The 19,910-nt window shown below is 32.2% G+C and overlaps 1 protein-coding gene across 2 annotated transcripts in view; it reads right to left on the reverse strand.

The window, feature by feature from the left end:
• The window catches only part of LOC123701518, a 172,795-nt gene that overhangs the window by 56,563 nt on the left and 96,322 nt on the right, over positions 1 to 19,910 (reverse strand). For both annotated transcript variants that reach the window (XM_045649023.1, XM_045649024.1), the window contains one exon: positions 1,488 to 1,524. The gene's annotated coding sequence lies outside the window, so the exon portion shown is untranslated. The remainder of the gene's footprint in view (positions 1 to 1,487; positions 1,525 to 19,910) is intronic.

Consider the following 19,910-nt stretch of genomic DNA (forward strand, 5'->3'; position numbering starts at 1 on the left):
GGTATTACCATGGCGCGACCTTGAAATTTTACTCTCTGTACGCCTAAAGTTGCATTAAAAAAAAAAGAATAAATCCATTCTTTAATGTTAACAAATTCTAAATAATATATGACAAGCGTTTAAAAATTTACGAGATAATTTATTGATTCCCTTAATGTAATTTTAACCCGTATTAAGCATGTTTCATGAATTTTAACTATAAATACGTAGTTTAAGCATTACATTTCGGAGTTAATCATTCCTTCAAGATGCGCGCCTTAACCATGATTAATGTTTCTTGGTGTTTGGTACAAGATCTGAGCTTATAGCGCATTTAATTTCTTGAAAAATCCTGCTATATTAAAGGGTTAAAGATATGTGAAGATTTTCGTAACGCACGTTCTTTAAAACGTCTAAAGAATTGACTATTGCAGTTTTCTTATTAATATTGCTTTTAGATTATTTTAATCACATATAGGTACGTTGCATGAAAGTGTAATTATTTATCTCAGGAAAAATATATCTGTATACAAATTTTTTACCAATTCGGTTCAGTAGTTTTTGCTTGTTACGGTTCCAAACATCTTCACATAAATTATGAAACTATATATCAGTTTTTACTGGCATATATTTTCATAATTTATGATTTTTATTGTTTATTTAATTTGAATTATTATGTATTTTTAATAAAATTATTATTTTACTAGCTTCCGCCCGCGACTCCGTCCGCGCGGATGTCGGTCTTCGCGTGGATGGTTTATTTCTCCATTTTGAGTAAATCTGACAATGACATTTTATAAATATCTATCTGACCCAAATACGGCTAGGCCTATAATAATACGCAACGTGTGTTCGCGGTTCTATAGAACAACGTCTATGGATAACTGAAAAATTTAGATTTTTTTTTCTACGTATTTTTCCAGGATAAAAAGTATCCTATTTTACGCCCAGGATAATAAGATATAATTATACCAAGTTTCATCGAAATCGAACCGGTAGTTTTCATGTGATGTCTTCACATACAGACAGACAGACAGACAGACAGACAAAAATTTTTTTAATCACATATTTGGGTTTGGTATCGATCCAGTAACACCCCCTGCTATTTATTTTTTCAATATTTTCAATGTACAGAATTGACCCTTCTACAGATTTATTATATATGTATAGATTCAAGCAAATCGCTTATAACTTGTAGTACTCAAATATATTATAAACAAACATACCGCTGAAATGCTTCATAGATAGCGCTGAATAAATTAAATCCGGACGAATCCACATTTCTGTCTGTCTGTCTGTCTGTTGAATATAATTGCTTTATATATGAGCTTTACCACAATAGTGTTGTATGAAAACGCGCTAATATTTACAAGTACTAACTAATTAGGTCTAGTATCTAGCTTCTACTATGTTCATTACAAACTTCGTAGCAATAATAGTATTATCAGGAGTTTTTAATACTTAATAGGTAATTAGCTAGGTAATAAATAATAAAAATATTGACTTACCTCAATATATCCAAGTATTTTTACATCTGCTTTTCATCTGAAAAAGAAAAATACAATTTAGAATCGATGCCTTCATTTTATGTTTCGTGAAATAATCTATACTAATATTATAAAGCTGAAGAGTTTGTTTGTTTGAACGCGCTAATCTCGGGAAACACTGGTCCGATTTGATAAATTCTTTCGGTGTTAGATAGCCCATTTATCGAGGAAGGCTATAGGCTATATATCATCACGCTACGACCAACAGGAGCGGAGCAATGCGGGTGAAACCGCGGGGAACAGCTTGATAAAATAAGGTGTTTTAACTTAAAGTTATAGGGAGTCCTGCGTCGTATGAAAATAATGAAAAAAACATGAAAAATACAACATATAGCTTACATTGTAAATGGCAATTTTACCTATTAATCAATATTTTTTTCTGTTATTACTAAATAAATAATAAAAGACTTTGCCATCAAATTCATTCACAAGCATATCATGACATAATTGACATACAAACACACACTCCACCTTATCTATAATATCTATATGAATAATCTTGTAAACGCCACGTCAGGACAGACAGACACGCGTGCTCTCGCATTCATTATATTGAATAGCGTGACAGCCAATCAACACGTGGCGTTTCCCATCCGTCAAAGATTATAAAAGTTTGGAACACGCTATACAATATACTAGCTGCTCGTCCCAGTTCTGCCCGCACGGCACAGCTAGTAATCAATAATAGTAGGCAATTATATCACAGTATTACAATATTATATTATATCTAGGTAGCATGTTACTAAACAGCAATTTATACCTTATTAATATAATCTATTATTTTTCAATTATTTAAAATTAATTATTTTACACATCACAATCAAATTTTTTAGTTTAGTTACAACATGACACCTGAAGTAACTACAGGAACTGCAGGTACGTATATAGCAGAAAATAAACACAAAGTGCAAACGATGTCGCGAGTCGAGACTAACTAAAATTAGCATACACGCTAAAGTACTCTCCAACCATATTATATAACTTACACAAAATTGCTTTTATCGAAGCAATTTGGTTAATTATTCTTGTTTACTTTACTAGAAAATCAAAATATTTTTGTATGTTTACTGTTTACCTATACGAGGAATCATGGAATGTTTTTATGGAACAATAATTCTGCGGCAGTTAATTTGGAAATGTTTGTTTAAATAACCTTTGAATTTTGTGCATATTTTTTACATGTTAAATAAAATAATATTATATAAATTAAAATAACGTACGTATTTTCATAGTTTCACAGGTTCATAGTTCCAGTTTGTAACATTAAAGAATAAGCAACACCGCATAATAGAACAAGCTCATAAACTAACGAATTTTAATCTCATCAGTAACCTTTAAACCAAACAGCCCAAACTACCAGCTACTCCAAAAATAAATACGCAATCAAAAACCTCAATATTAAAAAGATCAAACAGACCATCAGCTGAGCGTTTTACATTTAAACCGAGTTATCTTTAACTTTAATATCAATGGAATTAGTTATGCAAATTACTTGATTCAAATAAACATTGGGGTGGGGCCACACCTGCGCTCGTGCGAACTTCACGATATATCGTGTGTACGCAAGATATTAGTACTGGGAACAAGGATGTTTATATAGTTAAAACAAATAAACATTAGTGCATATGGTAGTTACACTTTCAGACAAATCAGATTATAACACTTCTTACGATATAAAATAATAGTACCTACAATAACAGTAGACTGTGTAAATGTTTGTTGATAGGTGTATGTTAAACTCAAACTCAAACATTTATTTATTCAATTAGACTTCTTCGAGAAGCACTTTTGAAACGTCAATACATATTTTTAACATTTACCACCGTCGGAAAGCAGTATCTATGGAGAAGAATCGGCAAGAAACTCCATAGTTGAAAGTTAATTTTTTTTTCAAAGAAGTTGAGGAGCAAAATCTGCTCAGTTCATGCATTTTTGATCAATTTTGATTTGTTCTCAAATATCTAATAGAATAATAATCAAAAACCTATATAAATAAATTCAGAATGCTTAATTATTTGAAAAACCAAAGATTGAAGATCATCATCGATAGTAGAGAGCTTGCAAAGTGGTTATAAATAATGACAATCTTTTGAAAGAAGAAGTTTTGTTTTTGTTTTTGTTCTTGAATTATTTGAGTGGTAAACATAAATTAATAATTAATTTAGGCTTCAAGTATATTCGTGCTTAATATTTCGATTAATAATACATTTATGTACTAAATCTGCAATCTACCTTACATGCAATAATGATTTTTTTATGTACAATTTATTTACCCTTTTCTACAAAATTTTTAATTTCTTCGTTCAAAAAATACTGTATACTTACCATTCACCTTTAACATTAACATTATTCCATAATATAACGACAAGAATTAAGTAATTAATATTAAACCTCCGCAGATGTGTCCTTACAGTAAGAAAGCAAGGTCAGACGAGTCGTATCGTCAGAAAGTACACGGAAAGTTAGACGACTGTAAGCCTTTGCGGGTGTACTAAAGTCTAACTCGTCATCTATACGGTCTGGTCAAGTGTACGCACTGTGCAGGGAAAATTTCAATAATAATTTTAGTTTTCATAGCCAATGCTATAAATTTATATTACATAAAAAAATTAACGCTTGATTCGATTGTAGGCTTTATTTTGCTTCACCAAAAATTCGTGTCGAAATTGTATCCAACAGATTTAATAATAAACACTGAAAGTAATTCGGTTTGCTACTATAGTATATAAACTTTATCAAATTATTACGCGATAAGAAAAAGATTACTGAACAATGAAATACTTTGCCTTACAGACCAAAAAAAAAATTACAATCAGTTAACAAAGCAGTAAAACGTAGCTCAAGCACATCCAAAAATATTACTAAAAAACAACGCTCAAGAACTAACAAATGAAAAAAAACACCCTTTACAAACACAGTGGGTAAGCAAGAAGCCATTTCGCCGATTTTAAGTTAAGCGTACTTGTTACGACTTAGTGCTTACTGCTTACGTCTTGTTAGTGTAGTATACACTTGCACACTTGCAAATGTGGAGCGTTGCTAATGCATAGCTGGATTTAACTTAGGTTTAGTATACGTGAGTTTATTTCCTTTTTAACTAGCAAACACATTTGAAATAATGATTTGTCCACGTGTTTCTGGATTATTTTTAGAGTTACTGAGTTTTAATTCGTGTTGAAGAAATATACTTTCTTTGACATTATGTTCAGGTAAAATATTAGAAACAAAGAACACGATAAAAACTATTACGTGTAATCGGTGGTCTATCGTAATCTCGAATTGTAATATTCCGAATATCATAATCCCGAAAACCTTTGGACATTTTTGTTTACAATGCTTTTAAAAAGTCTGGTTTTAGTGCATCTGGAAATTGATTCATCTAGAAAATTAAAAAAAGAATTTTAAAGTTGCCATTCATTACATCTGTCTTTTCTTAGTTCTAACAACCGTTTTCGGAATTTTGAGATTCGGGTAATAGAAATTAGGCTAAGCGCGCACCACGATTTTAATTTTTGCGACACGATTTCAAAATCGCGCTGTAGAAAATCGCAGAGAGTACGGTGCGCGCACAGCGATAATTTAATAGTGATCCTTACTCACTTTCATCATGGATTTCGTACAAGTTGCTTGTCTTTATTTACTACTTCGGAGGATAAGAAGAAAAAAAAAAAGAAAATTCGTCTATATTTGACTCATTCTTTTACAGCAGATAGAATTGTCAAAAGTTTCTTTTATCCATACTAATATTATAAATGCGAAAGTAACTCTGTCTGTCTGTAAATTTGGTACAGAGATATTTTGATACCCGAGAAAGGACATAGGATCGGTTTTATCCCGGAAATCCCACGGGAACGAGAACTATGCGGGTTTTTCTTAGACTGCGCGGGCGATGCCGCGGGTGGAAAGCTAGTCAGAAATATAATGAACTTCGGATGTATCCCAAAAAATTCTTTGGCTATTATAGAATGAAAATTCCGCCAAAGGGCTGCCCTTTGTGCTTTTTTATTTTTTTTATTATTGTAACCTTTATGTATATTTTGTTTCTTGTACAATAAAGTGTTAAATAAATAAATAAATTTAAACCTTTGACAGATTACTGAGTTTATGTTTACCAAACAGTACCTACCTATACCACTACGATGTTTACTGTTGGACAGACGAAACACAAGTGAAGTGCCGGCCGGGCCCGAGTGTGCGATTTTATTATCGCAGTGCGCGCGGTACCATACAATTTCATTTTCTGCATTTCATTTTCGCGACAATCGCGTCGCGAGCAGTCGCAGCAAAATGTGACAAATCACAATTTTAAAATCGCTGCGATTATTCAATCGCATGTGCGCGCATTGTCATAGTAACTCATACGTTGTATTTCTGCGATAAAATAATCACGCTGCATAAAATCGTGGTGCGCGCTTAGCCTTAGAGTTTTCAATAGGTTACCGTGTAAGTCATACAATTCATGAGCTTTCTTAATCTGTGAATAGACAAGGTTAAATTGTAATGAAATCGCGATAACAATATTATGTAGTATCATTAAGTAGTACTTGTACTACGTATTACTATATTAGTTCATCTTCACAAACCCACTACATCTACAAACTCCTGCCACTACCCTATAAGCCTCTATTACCAATATTTCCTATTACCAGAATATCGAGAAAGGTAAAGTGGGCAGAAATGGCATCATATACTCACAGTTCCGGGATAATATTCTTTTACGAAACATTCGTATAACTTTTCCATGGAAAATATGATGGAGAAACACGTGTAAAACGATATTTTTTGTTTCTTTGTTTATCAATTTATTTCCATAGGAATATAACTCGAACCAAATCGGATTATATAGCCAATTGTAATTTGTAAAGAGTAAATTATTAAACTTCAGTTTTCTCTAATATTTTTTTTCGGTTCGGAAGTTTTATATTTTTCTGAATGAAACAGGTACTAAAGACATTATTCATGATATTATTATTTACAGACGTTTTAATTTCGACTCTTCGAATTACTGTTTCCATATTACAATGCAGATTTATTGCCATAAGTGTAATTACATTGGACAGGTTAAATTTTTGATATTAATTTATTATTATGTATCCTTAGGTACTTATATTATTACTAGCTTTCCGCCCGCGGCTTCACCCGCGTTTTCAAAGAAAAACCCGCATAGTTCCCGTTCCCGAGGGATTTCCAGGATGAAACCTATCCTATCTCTCAAGTTGGATCGAACTGCACACGGTGTGCGAATTTTATTATAATTGGTTAAGTGGTTTAGGGGTCCATTGAGGACAAACATTGTGACACGAGATTTATATATATTAAGATAAATGCGAAAGATTTTTTCTGTTTGTTAGACGCAACGTCGCAACAGGGCGATTACTTTTTTGTCTAGATATAGTCAAAAGACTAGACAGTGAAATAAGTTACGTTTTATCACTAAGAAACGTCTTATTACTCCTTGAATTTCAATAGACTATGCGGGCTGTAGCTGCGAAAAGCTACACTACACGGATATTTATTAAATGAAATCACGCAGTGTAAAAATACATTTCCTCATACATTTCTATATATAATTGCTTCACAAATCGACACAACATATCAATACTTTGAAGAGGGTTCTGGGTATTGCCTTATCGGTCTTCTGCAAGAGCTAGAAACTATTTTTAAGGATTCGCACACATTTCTTATATAATATTTACTTTCATGTTACTGAACGATTACTGTATTTCTTTTTAGAACGAGTAAATACACACGTCACGTACATTTTTAAAGTTAAACACGCGCTTTAAAACCGCTTTGTAAGACCAATGTGAAAGATTTAAAATGAAATCATTTATTATTACATAATAGCACACAACCTGTGAAATAACTCTCCCATATTTATTAGTATTTAAGCTCAGATTATGATAGGACTAACGAAGTCATCAAAAAACACAGTATTATAACATACTAGATTTCCGTCCGCGGCTTCGCCCGCGTTTCAAAGGAAAACCCGCATAGTTCCCGTTCCCGTGGGATTTCCGGGATAAAACCTATCCTATTTGTTAATCCAAGTTACCCTCTATATGTATGCTAAATTTCATTGTAATCAGTTCAGTAGTATTTGCGTGAAAGAGTAACAAACACACACACACACATCCTCACAAACTTTCGAATTTATAATATTAGAAGGACTTACGAAAATTCATGATAGTAAGTACAACCTTTTTAAGCATTCGGTTAGGACTTTAAAAAGTAATTTATAACATAATAAAGCGCGTTTAAAATCCGTTAATTAATTAATTACACTCATAATACCAACGAAGACAACACCATCTAATTACCACAAACTTCAAGAAACCTTTTTACCAGACAGCCGCCGCGGCCGGCGTCGTTATAAAAATGAATAATTGCATGACAAGAAAATGTAGGACAATCTCTTTTTACTCTCTACAATACAAGAATAAACCCATTCCTTACATCTTCCTTGACGTAAGGCAATATAACATTCCCTATTTTATTTAGTTTAAAGTAAATTCTGGAAAGTACATTATACGTCGGTATGTGCATTAAAGTGCGACGTAGCGAGCTGCTTCAAATACTTTAAATTTAATATGTGGCTTGACTTTGCAATATACCTATTTATAACTAGCCGCTCGCTCAAGTTCCAGGCGAGTGCCATATAAACCAAACATACCATAGCTTTCTGCTTTACCAGCAAACGTTGTTCTGCCTTACTCTTATCATTTAGGGGTATGAAAAATAGATGTAGTCCGATTCTCAGACCTAGTTTATTGGTCAAGCCGTTTCGTAGTTTAACTACAAACACCTTGACACGAGAATTTGTATATAATACGACTGTAGTCAGGAATAGTGTACATTCATGCTAGTGAAATCATTTTCTAAATCGTTCATCTATCACTCATTAAGGCATATTTACCTATATCCAAAATGAATAGAAAATAGACGCAGAACACAAATATAGGTAAGGTTCTTTAAGAAAATTATTTTTTTCATAGTGTAAACTGATCATTGAAATCGAAGAGAAATGTATACCCTACCTATATATTCCATATCACAAGAGGATCGATCAAAATATTAAGTTGTATCAAGATTTTGGCCATATTTCAGCATTGTCCACAACAATGTACTGCCAAACTGCATTACATAGTATATCTTATGGTTTCCCGTCACTTCTGACCCCATGGGAGGTAATATCCAATACAGTAAGATAGGTATATAAACTGTAGGATATACTGTTTTACGTGCTGTTTGAGACACTTTCAAAGTGGTGTTTGGAAATCTCATTGTTACAGATTTTATGTACAATCTATGTTCGGTATTAGAATATAGTTGCAGCTAAATATTTCCGTGATAATTTAAATCAATAAATATTGCTGGACATTGAAAACAACGCCGCAAACAAATAAACCAAGCAAGCACTAACAAACATTGCAACTGATTAAATTATTTCATAACTTTTCCATGAATATCTTAAAATTTAAATATAAAATATGAGCATAAGAATACGTATGACTAACATTCATTTCCCCCACTCCATGAAATAAAGTCAAATATCAAATTGATACAAAAAACACGCACACATTTCCAAGAGTGAAATCTGAATAACTATTACTCACAATCCCTGACAACACTTTGAGTCACCTACACTTAAGCCAGCTGAACCTCATTACTTCATAATTAGCCTATACATATTTCTAGATTTTTAATATACATATATTATAATTTTAATATAATTGTTAATATATAATATATATCACACGGCACACCTATTCCTTACCAATCTAATCACCAAAGTCTCAGTTCAAATCCACATTCCACTACATCAATATACCCTGGCGATCCAGGAACTCCTCCCCGGACACATCGAACTATCCGGGAACAGTGGCCAGTCCTCAACTAATAAGGAAACTTGGATACAGTACCTTTATTTATCGGTACTTTGATCAAGTCTGTGGTCTAGCGGGACGTAACATGCACTATATTATTATACTAGTATTCACCCCGACTCCGCTCGGCTACAAATTTCTTTTGTAAGTTTTTCGTTATTTTAATACTTGGCTAATCTGAGTAGCGATATTTCCAACGAACTGAACAAAATTGAAATTCGTTTAGGCTTTCTTGAATTATTAGTGGTGTAACACACGACTTTCCTTTATACATTACATTCAGGTACCTATCTAGTTAGCTATATCTAAGTGTACATTTATTTGTTTTCACAACTGTACAGAGGCGCGTTTATTGACGATTTCAATATTAAGATGGCAGGATTTTTCCTTTGACAGAAAAAGTATCATCAATTTTTTTTAAACCGTTGCTTCCATCAAATGTGTTAAGATTGTTGATAAGAGTAAATATTTCATATAATTTAATTAAAAAAACGATTGAAATAAATTATAAAAAAGTAATCTATTGTCTACAGTTTAGAATCCACAACCACAAACAATTCCAAAACAAACAATGTAAGTTTGTACAAGTATCACTACAGACTGATTGGACCGTAACTTTACTAACTTCTGTATCAATAACCAAACTTTATCTCAACACAATGTCACTTATTTGTTACTTTAAACTTGATATAGTTTCATTGGTTTGTGAGCGTGGTTTTGATATCAAATTAATCAAAAGATACATTTTAATTTCAATTTTGACTTCAATTTTAATAAATAAAATACAAAAATTTAATTATTTTGGCAAATAACTAATTAATTTCAATCATGGCGTGTATCTGAAATGTATATTAATATAATTTTTTTAACTGCAATAAATGTATATAAGTTCTTATTTTCTTTTAAAAAGTAGATGGAACAAAAACCAATCAGCTCTCAAAATATACTTTAAATTAAGTACATGATCTTATCAACGTCGTAAAAATACATTTTTGTAAAAGTAATTCCTTTGGCCTTTCCATGTTTAGTTTTATTATTAAGGGCCGATTTTTCAATGAGGAATTATTTGCCTTAATACCACCTGCACAATTCCACCACCGTACTGCCAGACACAAGCAAAAATATCATCCACACCACCTGGATGCATGGCGCTCGACAACCGTGCGTTTCGCACGTCATTTCCTGCCCCGAGCTACACTCTTGTGGAACACCTTACCACCTTCCGTGTTCCCCAACCAATACGACATGGGAACCTTCAAGCAAAGAGCCTACACCTTCCTAAAACACCAACTTCCACCTTAAAACCGGCAATGCGATCGCAGTGTCCCCAACGTTGTGGTCGTCATGGGCGGCGTCTATCACCTACCATCAAGTGAGTCGCCTGCCCTATTGCTAGGGTTACTATAAAAAAAAAAAAAAAAAAAAAAAAATCTTTGGTTAAAATTTATCCGTCCAATAAAGTATTACCTACACGAATATTTTAAAATGTCACCTGTAAACTGTCATAATACGGATAACTAGAATAAATTTTTGAAATGGTTATTTAATACGTTATTCGATGAATAATTTTTAACCAAGGATTGAATAATCAGCCCTAAGTCAATTGAAGTCTTTTGTAAATGCAACGTATGTTCGGATTGGATGTATGTTTGTCACTTTTAAGAGATACGACACCAGTCGCGAACAGGCGTTTTAATATCTACTACGGGAGCAAAGCCGCGGGCTAAAGTTATACGCTTTACGAATCATTACCTTCACACGCTTTAGCGAATTTGTTAAACGTGTGGTTTCATATTATACTGATGTGAAATTTATCACAGTTCAGGATTCAATGTAGTTATATACTAGATTTCCGCCCGCGGCTTCGCCCGCGTTTGCAAAGGAAAACCCGCATAGTTCCCGTTCCCGTGGGATTTCCGGGATAAAAACTATCCTATGTGTTAATCCAAGTTACCCTCTATATGTGTGCTAAATTTCATTGTAATCGGTTCAGTAGTTTTTACGTGAAAGAGTAACAAACATCCATACATCCATACTTACAAACTTTCGCCTTTATAATATAATATATAATAATATATTAATAATATATTATGTATTTTGTTCGACAATGGACATGCGTGTAAAAAGTTAACTGAAATTTGCAATTTATTTGGTCACTGAACACAATATAAATTAAACTAGTAACAATATAATAAATAATAATATATGGGTTATGTTTAATTAATTTATTTGAATATTCTATTTACCATTAAATTGCTATTTAGCTCAATAGTTAATACGATAAAATGGACTACTACAAAATTAAATTTGATGTTTTAGTTTTATTGCATTCAAATGCTTTATAAATATATTTTTTAAAGAATAGGGAAAAAAACGATCACGTGGTGGGATTCGAACCCGCGTCTTCTGACACCTGACCACTCGGCCACCCATGATCCCGCCGGAGCAATTGAATTTTATCTATTGCTTAAAAATTTGCAAATACTATCTACAGAAAAAAGCAGATGAAAAAATAAGAAAATAAATCTTTGAGTATGACATAGAGTTGATCTCTATTAAACACTAACGGTCCGCCCCGGCTTCGGCCGTGGTACATATTTACGTTTTCTCTACACAAGAACCATCCTCGTATTTCAAGGAATATAATAAAAATAGAATTATCGAAATGGGTTCAACAGATTTGGATAAAACTTTGCACTAATATAAGTGTAGATCAGAATATAGATAATGAGTTCGTCTGCGGGTGAAGCCTCGTGGCACAGCTAGTATTAAAATAAAATCAACCCTCAAAATTCAAATAAATAAACTCTTAAGAATAATAATATTAAACAAATATGAGAAGAAAAGAAGATAAATCCTCTGTTCCAAATAGTCTTCGTACTCAGTGACCATAGCAAATGCGATAATATATAGCTAGTAATAAGCTAGCAATCTCGCGAGGTGTAGATTTAGCTTCCCGGTGTGAACGTGTCCTAATTTGTTTGAATTGCTTGAGATTAAGTCACTATGCCACTCTTATTACATGATTCTTACAGTAAATGGTGATCATTGTGGTGTGCTTATGGTAATAAATAATAGTAATAGGTTAGTTAACTTTTACTCTTACTCTCCTATAATAATTAATAATTAATCCTACTAATATTAGGAACCCGAAAGTTGTAAGGTTGTAAGCTTTCCAAAAAATACTATTGAACCGATTTCAATTATATTTAGCATAAATATAGAGGGTTTTTCTTTGAAAACGCGATGCCGCGGGCGGATAGCTAGTTGTAAATTTAATCAAATCGTGAATCAAAAGCGAATTATATGTTCGATATCTATTAAAAAGAACTTCTTATAGGTAGGTACAACACTAAAAAGCTCTCTCATCAATAATTCCACAGCAAAAAGAGCACACAACAAAGTACCTCATCCACATTCATACCACAACAAAACCAGAAATTCCCATCAAACCCATATTTTACAGCCCACATCATTTCTTAGTGGAAACTTCAGAGCAATCAAGGTACAATGGTTCATCATTATTGACGCAATGCCGGCATTATCGCTACACTCACTGACCTGTATATACATTGCTTCTTTTGTACTCTGCAGCTTGAAGTTCTACCATACATTACCAACAATGTATTATGTATAGCAGGTGATGTTCCATTTACACTAGCTTAGGTTTTAAGTGTCCATAACGCTATTTTATCGTTGCGACGTGAGCAATCTATGATTCTGTACATGTTATGTTTGGTCGTACGTTAATTTAATAATTTTAGTATATTATGAAGTTTAATTGGAACTATATTATGGTGTTGATTTCCCTTTGGTGTAGTATTATATTAAAGCCTATATCAAATGAATAATAAATTATTCATTAATTATTAACCAACATTTGGCAGACTTTATTATATTGTATCTCGTTGATTCAAAAGCTTATACGTAAAAAAATCTACAACTACCTACCTATTTTTCGTCAGACTGTTTTGAGTATTTTTTATTTTAATAATATCGACTAATCTTCCTATTATTTTATAAATAAATGTGTCCTAAGCCTTTAAATAATAAATGTATAATTTAAGCGTAAAATTTGAAACAATAGAATTATAAAAGGTACTTGAAAAGGTTACCAGAAAACCGTGACCCCCATTTTGTATGAAAGCCCTTAGAAATTGGAGATCAAGCTTGTTTCGCAATGCGTCATATTCCGTAAACATACTTAATTCAATGTTTTCTTTACATTTACATGACACCGTTATTTTATAGCAGTGTGTTATACTGAGATGCTCATTAGAAAAATAATGATACATTTGTTATAATCGCATTTTTGATATAACAAGCTTAGATATTTAACAATAATTAATAGACTAAATAAAAACATTTAAGTTACGTATTAATTATTTAATATTATGTTGAATTATTTTTAAACTTTACACTTGATCATTTATTTTATTAATTTAGGTATAATGTAAAATATTGTTGTTGTCACGTACAAAAATAAATGGTTCTTTCTTTCTAAATGTGTGTTAATATAATTTTACTAGCTTTCCACCCCCAGCTTCGCCTGCTTTGACTAAAACCTAATAAATTATACACTAAAACCTTCATACAGAATCACTCTATCTATTAAAAAAAACCGCATCAAAATCCGTTGCGTAGTTTTAAAGATTTAAGCATACAAAGGGACATAGGGACAGAGAAAGCGACTTTGTTTTATACTATGTAGTGATAGTTAAATTATATTAGACGGTCACAGTAGGAGGCTAAGATTTACCAATTATGCGGACAAAGTTAGGTTTAGTGACTATACTTTAAGAACTTTCTCGGTTAAAGCTAGATTACTACTTGTTCTAAATTGAGACTAATAAATTTACCCTTTTACAAGATACAATGTATATAATATATAAAAGTTAGTTAACATTATGGACACTAATAAATAGTAAAGAAATACTTATTTTTACAAATAAAAGGGGTTTTCAAGTGATGTGCATATGTCATACATATTAATCAGATTTTTTAAGATTAATCACACAGATTAATCTTAAAAAATATATCGATAATATTATAATACCCATTATCCACTGTTACGTATTCTTTCTTTATTCTACTAACAAAGCGATGAAAATGACTCGACTGTTGTCTGTTTTCTTTACTAGCATGAGTTAGGAAAAACGAAAATAAGGAAAATTATTAACAATATTTGGACGATACAAGGTTCATCGGGTCAACTAATATTATCTTAACAACAAAATGTAGTAATATGAATGACAATAGCTAAAAAAACCTAATTTTATATAATACTAGCGGTCCGCCCCGGCTTCGCCCGTGGTACAATTTTACGTTTTCTCTCCATAAGAACCAACCTCGTACTTCAAGAAATGTAATAAAAAAAGAATTAACGAAATGGGTTCAGTTGTTCTCGAGTTATGCGCTTACCAACACATTTTGCGATTCATTTTTATATTATAGATTATCTAGTCAAAGAAAAACATGAAAACATCTCAGTGTTTTAGCACTGACAACAAACCTCTATTTAACTTGCATTTCGCCCGCAGTTTCGCCCGCGTAGTCAAAGGAATAACCGCATAGTTCCCGTTCCAGTGGGATTTTCGAGATAAAAACTATACTAGGTAGGTATGTGTTATTTCAAGTTACCCTCTATTTGTATACATAATTTTATAAAAATCGGTTCAGCAGTTTTTGCGTGAAGGAATAACAAACATAAAAACTTTCGCATTTTTAATATAAGTAGGATTAATCAAATCTAAAACAAACAGCCACAAATGACATCCATACATAAATTTAAAAATAATCTTGAAGTAAAAATATTTTATACCCAAACCAGATGGCATACGTAATATTTATGTCTAGATTGGATACAGACCGCGGGCGAAATATGGAAAAATGTAGCTTCATATCTCATGACATTCGGGGAAATATCAGAGAACTTGTATTTGTGTATATTATAGTATAGGTACCTACATATATAAAAAAAAGAAATGATTAAGGTGGATGTTCCGACCGTCCCTCCATACATTTTTGATTACCTCTAAACACTTAACACAGACACTATTTCTTTAAAACTAATCATTTTATCACTTCTCTATAATGAAATGTGTGCGCGTTCGACCTTTTTAATCAATAATTTACAATATTTACTTAGAAAAACAACAGTAAAATACCGGAAAAATTTGACACTTCTACAGTAGTGTGCGTGACTTTTGCCAAGCGAAACACGACATAAAGCACGACATCTAGCGCATAGACTATATACTTATTACAGATCTAGCGCGTCAATGTTTAAACGAAAGGCGATGTTTAGACATAAGACGCGCTAGATGTCGTGCATTCGCGTTCGTTATCTTATACATAATGAGCATAATTCTAATAAATCAAAGTTCTGTGTAAAAATTGAGTAATTTCATTTCCAATCGTTCAAAGAAAATAACAATAAAATAAAATAAAACTAATGACCTTAGAAACTATGTTTTTTTTTGTAAACAATTTATTACTCATTATTGTTCGTCCGTCGTAGGTCTGTAAACTGTATTGTACACTGAAGGTAAATGGTACTGTAGGTACTTTAGTTCGGCGTCGTCGTCGGCTTGATATAAATTACATTCTTGATTTCATTGACACGCGCTATGATTTGCGCGCGGAATTTCTTGTGTTGTGAATTTATTTTTGTATGCTATGCATTTTAATTGATTCAAATTGCAATGTTTCTCTAGTATGCATTTGAGACTATATTGTAAATTGTAATAATTGATCGTGGGTATAGTAATTAATTATTCTAATAACGCAATTAGTAATATAATATGTATTTTCGGTGGGATTCAAAACAAAAAATTGGCCCGTGATTTTTATGAAATTTCACCACATTGCAAATCACATCAATCATAGTTCATACACATGTATGACGAAAGTGATTAGTATTGTGGCTAACATTGACTCATCAGTTCATCACTGAAACCAGTGATAAATCAGTACCTATATCATATTGTGTTTGAATATTTTTAAACAATGATATAAGTATACAATTATTATAAATCGGTAAACTATCAAAGTAATCACAAACTTGCAAACATTGGTAAAATGTCCAGTAGTTTATGAGCCTATTCATTACAATCAAACAAACAAACAAAGTTTTCCTCTTTATAATATTAGTGTAGACAAACACTATGAATACGATCACGAATGCAAATTCGGGGATTTTCTAATTATTGCTAAATAATAATTGAATTCGTTTTGAAATACTCTATAATTTTTAGTGTATAAATAGACATTTATAATGTGGTGCTCATTTTTTTTGTACTGCTAACGCTATTGTAGGTACCTATTTTCGTTGTTTTATTTCAAGTGAACACGGCCATACAATTTTGTCACGAGCCGCCTATGATTGTAGGTACTTTTGTTAGGCTCCTTCGTCGTCCGCGTCGCGTCGGCTCGAAAGTTCTTGATTTCATTGTCACGCGCTATGATTTGCGCGCGGATTTTCTTGTGTTGTGAATTTATTTTTGTATTATTATTATTATTATTTTTTTTTTTATTTTATTGATTCAAATAAAATATTTCACTAGTATGCATTTGAGACTATATTGTATTATGTATAATTTATCGTAGGTATAGTTATTCTTATAACGCAGTTATATTTTCGGTGGGACAATTTGACCCGTGATTTTTCTGAAATATCACCACGTTGCAAATCACATCAATCATACACACGTATGACGAAAGCATAGTGGCTAACATTGACTCATCAGTTCATCACTGAAACCAGTGATAAATCAGTATATCATATTTTATTGTGTTTGAATATTTTTTAAACAACGATATATACAATATTATTATAAATCGGTAAACTACCAAAGTACTTCCGAATTTTCAGACAGACAAACAAGTAGTTTGAACACGCAGTTTTCTTATACTAGTAGCAAAAATCAAAACCATAATATTATGTTTACCTACTACCTATATTTTACTAAAAGTCGAGTGCGTCGAAATCGTAAATAATAATATAATGTTTTTCACCTTCCTGGTTATTTTCCCATAGTAAATAGTGTTTTAGGTTTGTTGTTGTAGGTAGGAATAATAATAATTATTCTTACTTGTTGGTTATGAAATGTATATTGAAATAATTTACTTTTACAAATCATTAGTGATATTAGTTTTGAGTGAAAATGCTTGGATCAGCATAATATTATATGGTAGGTATTGTACTTCAAATACATGTTTTGATAAAAAACAATAGTGTAATAAAATAAATTCTTCATTCGAACCGCGAGGGACTGGAACATGCTTCCTGAGTCTGTGTTCCCCGACGAGTACAATATGGAGGTCTTCAAGAGGAGAGTGAACAGGTACATTCTAGGGCAGCGCGCTCCATCTTAGGCCACATCTCAGCTTACCATCAGGCGAGATCGTGGCCAAGCGCTCCCCTATTGTACTGTAAAAAAAAAAAAAAAAAAAAAAAAATAAAAATAAAACTGCGTTTTATTGTAATCAATGTTGACAGTTTTAAATTCCAAAATTATTGATCAATAAAATAGTTTACACCAACAAATATAACTTTTATTTTTATAACCATCGTTCATAATATAAACCGTAGCAGGTGGCGTTTTGAAGTTCTGTCTACTCATACAGAAAAATGGAAAACTTGTTTTTTTTGTAAACAATTTATTACTCATTATTGTTGTTTGGCTGTGTGTTTGGCAACTCGAAGCGTGGTCGTCCGTCGTAGGTACTTTTGTTCGGCGTCGCGTCGTCGCTCGTCCGCGTCGGCTTGATATAAAACATTCTTGATTTCATTGACACGCGCTATGATTTGCGCGCGGAATTTCTTGTGTTGTGAATTTATTTTTGTATGCTATGCATTTTAATTGAATCAAATTGCAATATTTCTCTAGTATGCATTTGAGACTATATTGTAATAATTGATCGTGGGTAGGTATAGTAATTAATTATTCTAATAACGCAATTATATTTTCGGTGGGATTCAAAACAAAAAATTGGCCCGTGATTTTTATGAAATTTCACCACATTGCAAATTATATATTATACAATTACAATTACAATTATTATAAATCGGTAAACTATCAAAGTAATCACAAACTTGCAAAATATGCTTTTCCGAATTTTCAGACAGACACACAATTTTATTAGTTTGTTTTAGCAAAGTAGGTACCTATACCTATACGCTTACGTCGCGCGTCGCGTCGCGTCGTCGAAAACGGTGCGCCCAGAAACAAACATACCTACCTAATTCAGTTACAATCCTTTTTTTGTTCCGTAATATATTGTATTCTAATACGATTTTTTTTATTCGTCGGCCAGTTCTACTAGGTATAAAAAGATAAAATTGAAATATAATTATTGTAGCGATAGCCATATGTTACTATGTTTTCGTAAATATGTTTTTCACCTTCCTGGTTATTTTCACATAATCTTATATATATATAAATGAATCGCAAAATGTGTTGGTAAGCGCATAACTCGAGAACGGCTGAACCGATTTCGATAATTCTTTTTTTATTATATTCCTTGAAGTACGAGGATGGTTCTTATGTAGAGAAAACGTAAACATGTACCACGGGCGAAGCCGGGGCGGACCGCTAGTCTAATATAAAAATGAATCGCAAAATGTGTTGGTAAGCGCATAACTCGAGAACGGCTGAACCGATTTCGATAATTCTTTTTTTATTATATTCCTTGAAGTACGAGGATGGTTCTTACTTCTTATGGAGAGAAAACGTAAACATGTACCACGGGCGAAGCCGGGGCGGACCGCTAGTAAATAATAAAATAATAAATAGTGTATTAGATTTGTTATTGTATCTTGTATACCTACGAATAATTATTCTTACGTCTTGTTGGGAAATGTTCAAATACCTACCTATTGAAATAATTTACTGTTACAAATCATTAGTGTTATTAGGTAGTTTTGAGTGAATAGGCATGGATCAGAAATTCAGAATATAATATGCTACTAACTACTCAAATACATACACGCCAAACTTGTTTTACATTCACGCCATCTAGAGTTCAATCTTTATCATTTTTGTATACGTCTGTGTGTGTAAACGACCCTGTATGCAATGACAGATGTTAAAACGCATGGTTTTACCGAATTGGGTGGATTTTAAGGCAATGATATGACATATTTAAATAAAATATAATATTCAGTAATCGCCATGACTATTCCTACGACCTTAATCTTTTCCAATTACGCAAAAACTCAAATAAACTAGAAATGTAGAATTCAGCGCCATCTAGCGGGACATTGGCTGGGAACAGATCGTAGCAATCACCTTAATAAACTGTTATTATCGCCTTAAACTTATAGGGTGGGTAGAGAAGAGGCATTAATAAAGAGAAATACAATTAATTAAGTAAATAAGTACCTACTTACTACAATCAGTATCCTTGCTAATTAATATTTTTATAGAAATTTGCACCTGAACTGTAGTCTGTAAATGAGTAAGAGGTATGAAAAATATACAAAAATGTATTTTGT

The sequence above is a fragment of the Colias croceus genome, chromosome 21 (genome assembly GCF_905220415.1).
Source record: "Colias croceus chromosome 21, ilColCroc2.1".
Lineage (NCBI taxonomy): Eukaryota > Metazoa > Arthropoda > Insecta > Lepidoptera > Pieridae > Colias > Colias croceus.